Source organism: Maylandia zebra, linkage group LG22, assembly GCF_041146795.1.
Source record: "Maylandia zebra isolate NMK-2024a linkage group LG22, Mzebra_GT3a, whole genome shotgun sequence".
Taxonomy (NCBI): Eukaryota; Metazoa; Chordata; class Actinopteri; order Cichliformes; family Cichlidae; genus Maylandia; species Maylandia zebra.
Genome location: NC_135187.1, coordinates 17,497,472 through 17,512,416, shown reverse-complemented (window position 1 = coordinate 17,512,416; position 14,945 = coordinate 17,497,472). Strand labels below are relative to the sequence as shown.

Sequence of the window (14,945 nt, the reverse complement as noted above, 5' to 3'; positions counted from 1 at the left end):
TGCACTGTGTATAATGATGACCTGCAGTTTTTAAAACAGCGAAGCACTTGAAGCTTCTCATAGATATGGAAGTGCTAGATGTCCCCCACCTTTTCTCTAACAAATATCACAAATCATTTTTAACTTATGTTCATGCACAGCAACAATCGCAGCATAAAATCCACCTATTCACACATAATTCATCAACATCCACATAATCATGACAGAAGTGGGGGTTTTTGTCTTATTGTAGGACTTTTATTTACTTGTTTGTAGCAAAATAATCAGAACCACGGTTTTTCTTCTTGAATCAAAGAAGAGCAGTGATTATTTTTATTGACGGAACAATGCAGTCTGTCCTCAGCTGTGTGTCCAGATCCATTCTTGCTATTGCTGACACAGCGTATATGAATATATGTGAATTTATATAAACATATGCGCTTTCCCCCTATATTTCCCTATAAATTTTGAGTAACTTTGTTTGTTGTTTTCATTCACCAGGGAGTGCTGTGTCCCTGAGTCAACACACTGCATTCTGGGATAGTCTGGAACCCTCTCCATGGGCTGTACCACCTGCTGACACACCTGGGGGCTCTGGAGGGGTTGTGTTGAATGAGGTAAAATTGTCTTTGCATTGATACCATGGTGAAAATTATTTTTTAAAAAGCATCTTCTGTTCTTTGCTATGTAATCTAGTTTCGTCTGTGCACGGCGTATCGTGTTTTTAAGTTGCTAGAACTCAGGTTGTGCTTGACAACCTAGGACACAGTAGTTGGCTCATTACTGCTGAATCACAACTGACAAACTGCTATCACATTGTTATTTCAACCTAAAAGCTGTTAGTCTGCCATGGTTAATTTGATGTTATTAGTTCTGGCATCAAGGACTTTTCCAGATCAGTGTTTTCTCTTTGACTAAGAGTCCAGTTTTGCAATAAACCTGACATTCCAACTGCTGCACAGATGCGTGTTTAGCAAGGTTCAAATCAGCGACTTCTACATGTAAAAAACAACACACCAAAAACCACCTTTCATATGTGAGGTAAATGTACGGCTTGAGAAGGAATTGTTTGGTTTACAGCTTTGTTTGCATTGCATATGTATTTCTAATGTTTTTCTTTCAGTATCTGCTATCTAATATTTCTCTACAAATAGAGCTGCTGTTCTTCACATTTCTTGAAAAGCACAGACTACAACTGCTTTGATTTTCTCTGAATTACTCACTGCGAAAGTGCTGTCTTTTTGTGGTAATATCGATCCCCAAAGGGGAAATTCTGTTTCGCTTCCTACCTTTACCGCAGGGAAGTAAGATGGCAGGGTCAGCTACAGAATAGCACCTTTGGAGCTGCTGCCGATTATCTCACTCACAGACATTTCAGTGAGGTCAAGGATTTGAACTCGGGTCTTCTGTTTGATGGATAGCCTCTCAGCTCACTATAAGCTGTTTTCCCAGTGAGTCACAAGGAGAGAAACAAGTTTTAAAGTAGAATATTTTAACTCCTTTTAAGCCCAGCTTTGGTAATCACATCTAGTAGAGATGCTTAAACACTGGTTTGAAGACAAAAAAAGTGAGCTGTACTGTCAGTAAGGCTGGTTCTTATACAGTATGTCATTGCTTTTTCTTTTTCTTTTTTTGGAGTAGAAAACATGTTCCTGCCTGTTGTTGTGATGCAGTGGCAGTAAGGGAATGCACTGTGGTCCACATCTCTATCCACCAGTTTACTGCTGCCTCAAAAAAATAAGAAAGAAAAAAAAATCACATATACTGTAAGTACACATCCACAGAGAGAACAACAAACCCATTTACCCCACAGGGAGCAGCCAGCACGGCAGTTTCACTGCCTCTCTATGCTTTTGTATGTCTCTGTCTTCCTGCCTCCCTAACCCCCCCCCCCTCCTTGAGTTAATTGAAACTCAAATAAATGAAGATTTATTAGCGTCATATTGATCAAAACATATTGTGTCCTAAAAAACGTCTCACTGCACTGCTTGTTGAAGAGTACAAATATGAATTTAGAAAATGTCCCTCTTCTTCTTCTTTTTCTGTAACGGTGTTGAAGTGCACACGGCTGTTATTTCCTCCTTCACACTATCACCCTTCTTGTCAAATCCAAACAGTAAAAATGTGTGAGTGCTCGTGAGTGTGGGTGAGAGAGAGTAAAGCAGAGAGACAGAGAGAGAGAGTGTCGGTGCTATTCTTGGCTGGTTGGGGAAGTCTTGGCTCCCTGGCGTATGGGAAAAGGGCTCTTGGCAAGTCTCGAATCGAGGCATTCCATTATGTTGTCCTCTTGAAACACACACAGACATGCAGACTTGTTTTTGCCACTTAAAAGGACGTCGCATTCACCAAAACTTACTCAAAGGAGATTTTAACCATAATCACTATGTGCTAAATCCAAATCGTTACATTCACGAAACATTAAGAATTTACCCTAAAATGTGATGGTTTACATTTCAGTTGTAGAAACACGCCAGTAGCTTTCTAGTACTAGTACTTTATGCCCCGAGGCTCAAAGCTAGTTTCACTGTCACTCAGTTGCGCACACACGCAGACAGCATTCAGCACAATATCCTTCGAATCAATTGCCTAAGGAGTGGGAGGCTGTCTGCATGGCTTCTATCAGCTAATAGATCTCTCAACATCCCTTTCTCTCTACCTCTGTTACTCGCTCTCTTTGTCCGTCTCACTGCAGCGCAAGTACAAGGTGACATCACTGTCTCGTTCACCGTCTCTCTTATCTTCTTTCTGCTTCGCCATCATTTACTTGTACTTTAATCCCGCTCCCCCACTCCTGGTCCCGGTGTCCATCTCTCCTGCCCTCTTTTTTTTTTCTTTTTTCTTTTTTTTTTTACCCTCTTCTCTCTGTCCTTCCCCCTGTTTCTCTACCACTGCAAAGGCTTACATAACTGCAGTCAAACCCTCTGGTGTTCCAGGCAGAGATTGGGTTTGGTGTTGAAATGGGGTCATGGTCAGAGGGTGTTGTGTCTCAGGAGGACACGTACGACCATCCTGAGGGCAATTTGTGAGTGTTTGAGTGTGCGTGTGAGACTGGGGTTAGGGGGAGTCCCAATAAAAATAGTAAAACAAGGGTGTGTGTCTTTCTAAAACACGAGACAGCTGCATGCATACGGAAGCATATTGCACAGAAATAAGCTTGTTTTGCTAACTGCACACAATTTGCTGGTCTTTCAGTTTGTGTGTGTTTGTGTGTGTGAATAAAAACAAACCGAGAATAATGATGTTAAAAGAAAGTGACAGATTAGTTGGGAAAGTGAAGCGAGCAGTGACAAGCCTGTGTGGTCAGTCTGTCTGTTTCCTTTTTGTCATTCTAGCTTCAAAGTCTGAAGCAGTGGGAATGTTGGAGTGAACCAAATCCAACTCACTGTTTGTGCATACTTGAAGCTTTTTTCTTTACCACAATCTCTAAATATAAATTGCTTTGTCAGGTCAGGCGAAGTTGGAAAAATGAGATTGAAGCACTAACATAAACTTCAGTTATGGTATTTCTAGTGTAAGCTAGAAAGTCAAAGTAATTCTTTGGCTCGTATTATCAGCCAAGACGTTGCATATATAGCTGGGGAACAAATTGAAGGCCAGAAAAACCACATAAAGTACGTTGGCATGGTGCTTAAGGTCACTACAGCCCGTCAGAACAACTTCAGTGTAGTGGTGTTTTGAAGATGCTGGTGGAAAGTGTTGCCTAAACACACAGTCGCATTTAAGAAATCTTGAAATGCCGTAGTTCCTTATCAACAAATAGGCAGAAATTGAAGCAGCCTTTAGAGTTTACACATGTAAAGACTTCCACTTCTTTGTTATGTGTGTCCAGTGATGAAATCAATCAGTCCTGTGAGGTCTTTTCTTTGGAAAATGTAGAAATACAGTTACCCACTAACTGCATGCTTTCTGTCTTAGTGAGAAAGTTTCCATCTTTATTTGTCTACGCACATATAACATTTAAAATGCAGCTTTATTTTCTGTTGCAGTATTTTCAGTTGATCACAGATTTGGAAAATAAAATATTATCCCTTTGTTACCAGCACAGAAAACCTTATTCCCTTCTGGGAGACCGAGAGGACAGAGCACAGCTATTTTCCATAGTGTGCAGGGTAACATGAATGGAGGGATGTATGGATTTGTATGCTACGTTAAACTCTATTCTTTTCATCACACAAATTTTAGCCTCACAAGCAGGGATGCTGCTGGGCAGCATGCAGACACCTGTGGAGCGTGGAGCCTTTGTGTTTGTGAGAGTCTGCCTGTGGAATTTGTTTGTTTGGATGATTGCTGAGTACTGTACTGGCTCTGGTGTGCGCTGCACGTGTGTCCTGTTGAGTCTCAGGAGTGTTGGATGTGTGTTTGTGTAGAGCAGAGGACTTTGATGAATGTGTGCTCAAGCAGTGGCGCTGCCGCTCTGACATTTTTGTCCGTGTGCCTTTGAAAAGGTGGAACGCATTATTCATAGACAAGGACACATGCTGAGCAGCCGCTCACCTCTCCTTCATCCACAAAAGGCCTGCTGCCATGCCCATTCATGCCAATTAGTGCCAGTCTGCCTGTCTGTGTCCATTACAGCGGGCAGTTCACCTTCAGCGAACACAGCAGTATGGTTCTCTGTCCTAGATGTCGACACATGCAGCGACCATCCTAAAATCTGAGTGAATTCTTTTTTTTTTTTTCTGTCAAGGAGGGAAAAAAATAAAGTGTATGTGCACTGACAAACAACTCCAGCCACATTATGTATTAATATTTGTCTGCTCAGCCATTCTGTTTAGTGCTGTGATCTCTGCAGCACCTCAGACTCGCGCACATGCACCTGTCAGCATAGTTCTCAGCCTGACATCAGATTTTGAAAGCTCTTACTCATGTCAGCGGAGTCTGATTTTTTTTTTTCTTTTTCTTTTCTTTTTCGCATTTCTCCCACTTATATGAACAAATCATCAGATAAACATGGGCATCACAAATTGACTTTTTGTATGAAAAATGGGATGGAAGGAAGGAAATCGGTTTAATAAGAAAAACTCTGTCAGTCACACTCTACATATGTTACATTGTAGGAGATAATAAAAGAATTATAGAGCATAACTTTCTTCCCATCCAATTGGAAAATCTTATTTAGGGTGAGCTACTAAAATTCTTTATAGGTGCTGTTCACCTGCAAGCTACTTCTCAACCCACCTCCACTTCAGCTCTACAAAGTACAAAGCTTACCTGATGTATCTGACTAAAACACGCCTGCCACTGATTTGCTGTTGCTCTCCCCACCTAATGATTTGAATGTGTGCGGACAGAAGGGAGGGAATGCCCCCTAAACAGTGCCATATTGGCAAATTACTGCATCAGCTTTAACTATAGTGGTTCTGACGGAAAATTTTAATATGGGAAATTTTTTATTCTTTTCATCTTGAGTTTGATACCAGTAGAAGTACTAGTACAGGCCTATGGTACTTAGTGCATGATGTGTTGTTAGGTGGTTTCTAGGCAAAATACTGTCATCATAATACCATGCTCATTTAAAGTTTTGTGATAATAAATTTTATGTTTTTGTTATGAAATTAAAATGATTCTATGCTTTATAAGGCGCTTTGGATGAATAAATGCTAAAAACCCTTTTAGCCTTATGTGATATAGATAAGAACCTGGTTCTTATCTATATCACATAAGTCAGGAAGGTACATTTTAGCAATCTGCATGCCCATTGGGTACTCAACCTGGGTGCATGTTTTGGTTGTTCAACTCCTGATTGTGAAGCGGGAGTTCACGGGCAAACAAACTCATTATGTGTATTATAGTAAGATTTGTCAGATGAGTCAGCAAGACAAACATTTTTAAAATGCCTAAAACAAAAAGTAGTGAAGGAAAGTAATGAAGCAACCATGAGTAAACTTTAAAAACCTTTAAAAAACAAACAAAAAAAACCCCAAACACACAGATTCAGTAAACCATTTCTTCATTATGTGAATATGAAAAAGTTTTTTGTTTTTTACAATTTTTGTTGCTTCATTAGCTTAGTGCAGGGGTGCCAAACATCTGACCCATGAGCTAAAATTGGCCTGCCCAAAGGTCCAATCTGGCCCACTAGATGGCTTAGATTTTTTTACTGTATTTTCATTAGTTTTACTACCAAAACTACAAATACTACATATTTATATATATATATGTATGTATGTTTGTATGTATGTATGTATGTATATATAGATATGTATAGATATGTTCATTCAATATTTTTATTCAGACATCTCAGGGATTAAATATATAAACCTCTAAGTAAAGTAAAGTAAGGGGTACAGTATTTCTTTTTTTACTCCTTTGGCCGACTTAAGATACAAATGGGCTGTATGCTTGCACTAACTCCATAGGACCACATGGGGTCAGCGTATGTAATTTACAGTGACCTTACTGGTTGTTGTTTTTTCTTCTTCTTTGTTTATTAACTACAGTCACTGGATAACTGGTTCTTCTTGTGAACCCTTTTACATTACACAATAAATTATGATTCAAGCTTGTGGAGAAATATTTCGATGTTCTTAAACACTAATTGAGTCATATTTAGAATTTAAAACAGGATTACTAATTGTATGTATTGCATTTCTTGAAGGGTTGGGGAAGGTGGTTGAATGGACAAAAGGGTTCTAGTTGTGTGGGCAGAGTGAATGAATAGATTGCATAATGGTGTTTGTATTACATTTATCTCTCTTTTTTACGCCTCTTTTCTGTCTTTTACTTTTATCTCCATTTTTCTCTCTTCGTTGGGGTCTTTTTTTTTTTTTTTAACAGAAGATGAAAAAAACCCAACTCATGTTTTCTGTCTCCAGCTACCTCCCATCCCACATTTCTCTTTTACTCCCTTTTGTACTGCAACACACATACTCCGAACAGGATTATATATTGTCTTTGAAAAGATATCTGAGTGTTTATGTCTGCATTTGTTATTGAATAAGTGTGTTGGACTTTTGCCTGCATATTTGTGTGTCTGAATGTCAACGATGACTACTATTGTTTGCGTGAGTGTATGTGTGCCTGTGTGTGTGTGTGTGTGTGTACTCAGTAGGATTATGCAGCAATAGAGGAGCTTAGCAGTGATTTGCCCATCCATTCCAGTCCCTCCCTAATCCTGCAAACACACACATGCATACTTCTTTGTGTGTGTGACTAGCAGGGATCTAATAGTGTGTGTGGATTAGTAGGTTTGTGAATGGGATGTGGCTTGGGCCGAAGTAGCGCACTACACTGCCAGCAAGTTAACAGTCTGGCAGAGGGTTTGTGAGCGAGGGGAAAAATGAAAGATATTTGCAGACCGTGTAAATGCCCCAAAGTTCAGAGGGCACTATTAGCATAATTATGAAATGATTACAAAAGGTTCTGAATAATAGATTACTGACAGAACATTAGTTCATAAAGTCTGTCTGGCAGACACAGTTTGTGTGTATGAGTGTGTGACCATTAGATGGCTCTACACGTGCTCTCTCACCAGCTTGCGCACACATACACACACATAGTCACACATAGGCCCAGAGACAGATGGAAAGACATGGATAAACAAGGGAGCTGAGACTTTTGCCGACGGAGACGGGAGGGGATAGATGGGTAAAGAGAGCGTAGGATGGCGGGGGTTGCTGTTGTCATAACCACAGCGTGTGTGAAGTTTGCGTGGGCGACTGAGAGAGAGCGGCACAGAGATTCAGTGTGTGTGTGACAGGGAGAGAGAGCAGAGCAGTGTGTGGTATGTATATGGGTGTGTGTGTATATATAGAAGCTTTTCATCAGTTTCCTTAGTGACTGGCTGTGACTGAGACTGTGCTCTGCAGAAAGGCAGAAGGCTGAGACAGAATAAGGCAGGTTTTGCAGTGAATTTTTCAGTGCACTTAACAATTCATTGATTCTTGATGAGAGGAGATCATTGACTGAGGTGTCATGTTATGAGTGAGTCTTGTTGAAAAGCTCAATGCGTGTGTTTTGATTCAACCTTCATTCTGGCCATTTCTAATCAAACTCACTAAGGAGTGTGGCTTGTCAGTCAGGTCTGCATTAAAGTGCTTCTTGTTGTTTAAAGTGGAAAGATTATGTCAAATTATTGTCAATCAAAGAAAAAATGTGTGTTTTTCTAAAGCTGGAGATGTGCGATGATTATGATGTCGTGTTATACACATACAGCACATTCACCATGAAGCAGTTATGTACATTTGTAGGGATTCAACAGGACACTTTTATGCTAAAGGACAATGAGAAATGGGTTTTGAGGAAGGCAAGTCGTGCCAAGATTGAGCAATAGTGATGTTTTGGAAGCGTATTGGTTTCCAATTTTCAGTCACACCCAACTGAATCAGTTGTCTTGGTTGGGCTTCAGGCTACATTTGAAACAACAGGTATCATTTATCTTTAGATTCAGCAGTTGGCGAAAAGTTTCACCAAGGCTTCAGGCGAGACGGTCCACCTGATCAAAGGAGGGAGGCGTGCAGGGCTAGACTTCGGATCGCCAAGCAAGAAACTAAAATTTCTAATTTCTTTCTGCTCATTCTCTACTCCCACTTTGTCTCGCTCTCTTTGTCTTATCCTGCTTTCACTTGTAAACAAACCCACACAAATAGGGCTGCTCGATTATGGCAAAAATGATAATCACGATTATTTTCACTGAAATTGAGCTCTCGATTATTTGACGATATTTATTTAACCCTTTAAGACCTACCATAGAACCAAATCCGCCAGAGCTTATATATATTTTTTTACATGTTGTAGTGGCATTTTTGGGAGCATTTCAAGTTGCTATACATCAATACAACTGTTATAGCCCATATTTTAATAATATGTATGCATTAAGTCCATAGTAAGTACATTAATTGCAAAAAAGTGCAATAAACTACAAAAAAATTGAAAATCGTTTTTGTTTGTTTTTTTTACATATATTTCTACTTGGGGAAATTTAAGGGGCTTATCCCTCAAAACTTTAAATACAAAAAAGTTGCAAAAAAATAGTTTACAACAACAGGAAATTTATTTTGAGTGTCTTCATAGTTTTATTTTGGAGATACAGCAATTTTTATATACTGCAGGAAAAACAAAGAACAATCCTATGATGCAAATTTGCAAAGAAAACAGCAGGTGCATCAAAACAAACTATTTCCAGCAGTGCAATTCGAGTTCTAAGCATCCCAGCAACTATTCAGAAAAGTATAGAGTCAAACATGACTTATAAAAACACCAGTATAGGCTTTTAAGGCCTACAAGTAAAAAACTACATTTTCCGCAAAAATGACGTCACTTCCGGTTTTGGACAGGAAATGGTGGACATGCGACAGTTCGCGTTGACGTCTGTTTCAATGTGGGAAGTGTTACGAACAGCTGATCGGATCGGCAAAGCGTGTTAAAATACTAAAATGTACTTTAATGTACTGAGACTTTATCATAGTTTGCATTGTATTTGATTTAAATGGAAAAACTAATGACTTGTTCTTCTAGTGAACTCTTCATACAGTGAATTATGATTCAAGCTTGCTGAGAAATATCTCTATGTTAGAAGGCTACAGGCTTACTAATCATATTGTATTTCTTGGGTTAGGGCAGGATGTTTAATGGACAAAATAGTCATAGTTGTGCAGTTTTTTGCTTTGCTTTTCCTCCTCAATCAGATATTTTGAGTTAATTCTTTTGAGCTTCATTTTGATGTTAAAAGACTCTTCGTTAACAACGTAATATTACGATTTTATAGCGCATATGCAGTGCATCATGAAGGATCATGATAAAATGCAGTGGTGTTGGTTACATTTCCAAAACTGCCTTCAAATTCCCCGATCTTAACATTTCTAAAGAAATGCACAATATTCAATTTCTTTAGAAATGGGTGGAATATTTTTGAAACAGGAAGGAAATTTCGCAACTTTCAGTGCCATAGCAAATCACGAACTGTGTTGTCAACATGAACGAAAGCCCAACCGTACTAGATGATCGCTTATCGGTAAGAATGCCCTATGAAAAATAAAATAAAAAGACTACAAATAAACTGTGACAGTCCTGCTTTTTAAAACTCTTCACATTGAGCATTTTACTCTGTGTTTTATATGTTACCACATTCATTGCAAATATTGAAATGTCTCCTGCTGCCAGAAACTATGAATACCCAGTGTTGAACATTGGAACCCTGGAATGATATCAAGCTGACAGGAAGGCCAACTAAAACAAACAGGATGTCTTTTTAGTGCATGTTTAGACCAACTAAATCTTTCGGGAATCATTTTTCCGTAAGTTAGTTAGTCATTGCATGTGTGCGCACGTGTGTTTTGTGTGTGTGTGTGCTCATTTCTCTTCTGTGCGTGCTACATCTCTTAGCATTGAAGAGCACATTTCATCTATATTTACTTCCAAATGGTCTTTTAACTAGGTCAGCTAACTAACGGAAATAGACTCCTCTACAATTGTAATCAGTCATACCATCTAGTGGTCAAAACTGGGAAATGCAGGCTTGTCGAATCCGAGCATGAAACCAACTATATCTGAAAAGGGGGACGAAAAGAGGTTCTGATTTTCCTTTTGCCTCCTTGATTTAATTCACAAACCCTTACACCTTTATAAACAAGACACCTTTCCTCGGTTCCTCTCCAGCATATATCAAATATGTCTGGCGTCACCGTGATCAGATCAGATCAGCCTTATATGCAAGTCTATCGGTGTGTCTCGACGAGTTTTCCATGTGTCACTCTTTCATGCGCTCACTCTGTTTCTGTCTGCCTCCCTCTCTCTAATCTCTACTACTCACTTTCTCCCTCCCTCCGCCTTTATCTCTCCCACAGTCCCCTCTCTGCCCTTCTCACTGTAACACCCTCCCACCCAGCCTCTCTCTCTCCCTCTCCCTCCCTTTCGTTCTCTTTCTCTGCTTGTAAGCGGTCTCTGGGCGTGCAGCCAGCTGGCATGTGTGTGTTTTTTGAATGAATACCTGATGAAGTTGGACGAGCGAACTGTGGGAGGGGCCCTGTGTGTGCTTGCTTGCGTGTGTGTGTGTGTGTGTGTGTGTGTGTGTGTGTGGGGCAGACAGTGTGAGAGCTCTGGCTCGCATTCAGCCCCTTGCATAATACACGTTGGAGCTCTGCATGCGGGACTCCCTCCCTGTGGGCGTGTGCTAGTGTGTGCTACCAGTTTTGTGTGTACGTTTGTGCGAGTGTGTGTGTGTGTGTGAGAGAGATCACCTGAGTGCTGTATTTCAGTGGTAGTGAGGGAGCTTCCTGCCTGCCAGATTTAGTAGAAGGTTGCTGGCTCTGTGTGTGTGTGTCTGTGGTGTCTGTTTGGGGGGAGGGGGGGGGAGAAAGGCAGATAGCAGTTTGTAGCACAAGTACACTGCTTGGGATTTACCGCCTGAGAGAGAGAGAGCGTGAGAGAGGGAGAGAGAGACTCGGGGTGCTTTACAAGGGACACAGCAGAGCAGGAGAAGGGAGCAGTTAAGGGAGCAAAGGAATGAGAGGGGGAGAGAAAGCATGCTGCAGAAGTGGGCTACTCCTGCTACCCTGGTAAGTACACTTCACACAGTTTTGCGCTCGCTCTGAATGAAGTGTGTATGGGAGCAGCAGAGTCAGCCTGTGTGTGTCTCAAATGCTTGTGGTGTTGTCTCACAGTATGCCTTTTGTAAATGCGTACTGCCCTAGTTTATCCTACAAACGTCGTTGCTTGTTTCTTGCATTCGTCCGTTCTCCTGAAGCTCTGCTCTTCTCTTCTCTTCTCTTCTCTTCTCTTCTCTTCTCTTCTCTTCTCTTCTCTTCTCTTCTCTTCTCTTCTCTTCTCTTCTCTTCTCTTCTCTTCTCACATTTTTCTCATTCTTCTCCTTCCATTGGCTCTCCCTGCCTGCCCGTCTGTGTGTCTGCCCCCTCTCCCTCCTCCCTACCCCAGCCTCCATCCACCCAACCATCCAACCAAGCTCAGGGCTGCCGAGGGGTGAGAAAGTGCAAGTCATGCAACACTGCCTAAGTGTTTGTTTTCTGAACAAGACTCTCTCTCTTTCTCACAGTCATTTATTTCTCTCCATCTCTATCTCCCTTTGTTTGTGTAACTCTTAACCACTCTCCCTCTTTCTCAGTTTCTCTCCGCCTTGCTACTCTCTTTCTCGGCCCCCCTTGAGCTTCTCTAACTCTGTGCCCATCTGTCATTGGCAGATCCTCCATCACTCTCTCACTATCTGTCCGTACTCCTATATGTGTGTTGTTTGTTGTTGTTTGTGTGCAATTACGAGCGGAGGATGACAGTGAATAAAGTGGCAGCCTTGTCAAAGTTCCCAGTCTGGCAAGGGTTCTTCTAATGTGCACACGCACACGCACACACATAGGCAGTGCCGTGCTTGCAAACACACACTCACACAGATGAATGCAAAACTACGTCAACAAAAAGCTGCAGAGAAGCTTAGATCAAGAAATAAGAGAAGGAGAGACAGACAGTGAAGTATAAGCCTGTAGCAACACTCTACTTTCTAGTTGAACTATATTTAGCTGTGAGATAACACATCACGTTGGACTTATCCCTTTGATCATGATTATGATTATGACTGGGCAATCATGCACCCACACACACACTGAAAGGCATATACATTATGTGCAGCAGCATTTGCATAAAAAAAGTTGCAATAGCATGTAAAATGTAAACAAAACCCGAGTGAGATGATTTGCATTCATTTAAACCGTTATTTCATAAAAATATCTTGAAATGAGAAATGTGTTTATTAGAAAAACACTTGCTCATTTAACATTTGATGTCTGAAGAACATTTTGAAAAAGTTAGGATAATGTCACATTCACCACTGTGTTGCATCACCCTTTTTTAACAATACTATAAGTGTTTAGCAACCAGTTGCTGTAATATTTACCCATTCTTTATAGGATTTCAGCTGCGCAGCAGTTTACTCTTTTGTCTATTTCCTTTCATAAGGGTGAACCAAAGGGAGTTGTTTAGAAGCAGCACTCTTACCATAGAGCCAGTATGTTGGTATATGTGCAAAATGTGGTTTGGCATTATCTTCCTGAAAAAGATTTCATCTGGATGGCAGTCTGTGTTGCTTTGAAATCTCAAATATTTCTCAGTATTAGTGGTTCTTCACAAATGGCCCCTGCCATGCTTCCCTATTTGAACTGTGTGCTGATAACAAGTCAGATCACCCCTCTTCTCTGAGGTCATTTTCCTTATAGTTTCCAAAAGATGTTAAAGTTGTAAAGTTCTTTATTTAGGTTGTTGTCCCAGCTTTCTCTCATATGTCTTTCCACGTCAAACTTTAGTATGTTAGTCTCCTTTGTCCTGTTTTACATTTTGTAGATAGCTGTATGTCTTCTGTGTTTTGTGTAGTTTGACATTGCTTGTCTTGTTGTCTTGATTGTTTTCTGCTGTGTCTTGCTACCCAGGCATTTCCTGTTTCCCCGATTACCCCTTAGTGTGTCTCTGTGTGTATAAATAATCATGTCTTCCCGTTGTCCTTTGTCACAGTGTCTATTACCTATCTTGTGTGCCGTCTGCAAGTTTTTGGTCATCGGTTGGATTTTTGCATGGACTTTCTAACCGCCTAATAAAAGGTGCATTTTCTGTTTAAATGAATCTGCCTCCTGAGACTGCATTAGGCTCCTTATCCTGCAAATCTCGTCACCTTTTAATCGTTCTATACGTTGTATTTCACTCACTCTGTAGAAGCAGAGATGCCATGCTGGCCTGCCATTTTCAGCATCTTGGGACTCAGTGTCTTGTCCAAGACACTTGGGCTTGTGCAGGAGCGTATGATTAGTGGCCAGCCCGCTGTACCATCTAAACCGCAGCTGCTCAGAAAGTGCAGCCGCATTTCTGGATCTTGTTTATATAAATATTTTTTTCTTTTTATGGTAGAGCTTGAGCTGGCATTTGTGGATACGACGATGAAATGTCTGGTTCAGGACTGGTTCACAACTGACAGGAAATACCACTACAGAATCTTGTGCTTTTGGCCTCATCCCTTGCATGCAAAGATTTCTCAGGGATGATTGTCAAATTAAAAGACATAATTTTTTTAAATTGCTGAAATATTTGACACCTTTCCAGAGTGGGTAAACACCTCCCCCATCTTTAACTCTGAATGTCAGGTTCTCTGGATGTTTTATGTAATTGACCTGTTTCCATAGCTCTAGGTGCTTTTTAATATTATGCTTTTTTTTTGTCTTTTTACTCCTCCACTAACCCTTTTCAAACTTGCTTCTGGCTTCAAATTCATTATTTAAACAGCATCTCAACTTTTTTGGAAGATCATTTGTAGTTTAGTTTTGCTTGTTTACCAATGCTCAGTTTATACACTACTGATATATTTGTTTTTATTCCTTTGCATATTGACTTATTTCCAGATCGACACAAAGTTTCATTTTTTTGTATGTCATACATCATATTCTGAAATTTAATGATAAATTGGAATGTTTTCAAAAATTGTAATGCAAACAGATGCACTGTAGCAAACACTGATCGTGGAGCCTCACCAGAATTTCTGTGTCTAGATGTCCACAACGTGTCTGCTGTATGTTGACTTAATAAGCCAATATGCTTATTACAGTGCTCCTGGGTAGAGATGCAAAGTATAATGGGTTTTTCTTGCTTTGATGGGAGTTTAATTGGATTGTGTTTATTCTGTAGTCACTACAAGTCACTGTTATTTAACAAGATCATATATTTGGGTCATTAGCGAACTGCATTCTGCAGATGTTTGATATAACTCACCAAATAGAGAATGTAAATGTTTGATAAGGGATCCAGTGGTTTTAGAACTCAACAAACATGGGAATTTTCCCAACTTGAAAGCAGTTACAGATCGAAAGTGACAACTACAACTAGAAACTGTAATAATGGATGTATTGGAAAGATAACATCAGCATTCAACATATTTAGTATATTATAGAGGCCTGTTTGACAGATGCATGCAAAGATTTGAGTGAGCAGCTTTTAAAATTATCATTCACTCTATTTGTAGATTTTTAAAGAACTTCCTCATC

At 40.2% G+C, this 14,945-nt stretch overlaps 1 protein-coding gene across 3 annotated transcripts in view; it reads left to right on the top strand.

Moving 5' to 3' along the window:
* The window catches only part of atxn1a (ataxin 1a), a 107,009-nt gene that overhangs the window by 74,547 nt on the left and 17,517 nt on the right, over positions 1-14,945 (top strand). For 2 of the 3 annotated variants that reach the window (XM_004549199.6, XM_023155359.3), the window contains one exon: positions 481-596. The gene's annotated coding sequence lies outside the window, so the exon portion shown is untranslated. Of the gene's footprint in view, positions 1-480; positions 597-11,098; positions 11,475-14,945 lie in introns of those variants that run through there. The other variant, XM_004549200.4, reaches the window with a different exon arrangement.